The sequence below is a fragment of the Rattus rattus genome, chromosome 8, assembly GCF_011064425.1.
Source record: "Rattus rattus isolate New Zealand chromosome 8, Rrattus_CSIRO_v1, whole genome shotgun sequence".
NCBI classification, from domain to species: Eukaryota; Metazoa; Chordata; class Mammalia; order Rodentia; family Muridae; genus Rattus; species Rattus rattus.
The window spans coordinates 32,038,444-32,039,898 of record NC_046161.1 but is presented as its reverse complement, the minus strand read 5'-3'; the positions used below and the strand labels follow the sequence as shown (position 1 = coordinate 32,039,898).

Below are 1,455 nucleotides of genomic sequence, written 5' to 3'. Positions count from 1 at the left end.
AATAATGTCTTAGTTAGGGTTTTCATTGCTGTGCACAGACCAAGAACTCTTCTTATAAGGACAGCATTTAATTGGGGCTGGCTTAGAGGTCCAAAGGTTCAGCCCATTATCATAATGCAAGAGCATGCCAGTGTCTGGGTAGGCATGGTGCAGGAGGAGCTGAGAGTTCTACATCTTCATCTGAAGACTGCTAGCAAAATACTGGCTTCCAGGCAGCTAGGATAAGGGTCTTAAAGCTTACACCCATAGTGACACACCTACACCAACAAGACCATACGTACTCCAACAGGGCTATACCTTCTAATAGAGCCACTCCATGAACCTAGAATATACAAATCATCACAAATAATATAAAAGTTTCCTAACTTCAAGAAAGACAAGCCAATAAGAGTAAAAGAAACATACAGAACAGCACATAGGACCAGAAAAAAAGAAGTCCCCTTGCTACATAAAAGTCAAAACATTAAACTTACAGAATGAAGATATAATATTAAAAACTGAAAGGGAGAAAGACCAAGAAAGATATAAAGGCAGACCTAATAGAATTACATCTGACTTCTCAAAGGTGATACTAAAATTTAAAGGTACTGGACAGATATGCTGTAGATTATAAAGAATATAGATGCCAGTCTGAGTACTATATCAAACAAAACGTTTGGGCCAATGGCATAATCGGCCTATGAAGGTGATCTAGCTAATATAAAGGACAGTGCAACCTCGAGGCTCCGCTACTATGAAAAGGACTATAACAAAGATAACAGAGATCAAAGCCGAGATGGCTTTGACTCAACAAGGCTACAGCAAATCACCTTGGACTGCCTAATGTTCACCTTCCTAAGCTTCAAAGAGAACTCATTACTCCAAAAGGTGGCAGCAGTGGTAGACCTGGAGAAGGTTTTGAAATAGCCAAGACAGGTGATGCTCAAATAGAGTTTGTGCGTTTCCATCTGTGGGGAAGTCAACTCTGCTAAGTCACCTAGAAAGAGTGTATTCTGAAGTAGCATCCTATGAATCCACTACCTTGATCACCATGCTTGGTATCATCCAATGTAAAAGTGCCTAAATCCAGCTCCTGGATCTCCCAGGTTTTATCGAAGGTGCCAAAGATGGGAAAAGTCATTACAGTGGACTGAATGTGTAATTTGATCTTGATAGTTCTGGATGCCTTAAAATCCTTGAGGTATAAGAAGATAATTGAAAATGAGTTGGAAGGCTTAAGGATTCATGTGAATAGCAAACTCCCCAATATCAGCCTTAAGAAGAAAGACAATGGAGGCATTAATCACATAGCCACTTACCCTCAGAGTGAACTAGATGCTGAAATGGTGGAGTATTCTGGCTGAATATAAAATTCATAATGCGGATGTGACTTTGCATAGTAATGCAACAGGTAATGACCTCATTGACAGTGTTGAAGGAAACAAATTTTATGTCCCCTATATCTATATATTATGA

The 1,455-nt window shown here is 39.5% G+C and overlaps 1 pseudogene; it reads left to right on the top strand.

Moving 5' to 3' along the window:
- Positions 1-733: 733 nt before the first annotated feature.
- On the top strand, positions 734-1,455 carry LOC116908138 (annotated as a pseudogene).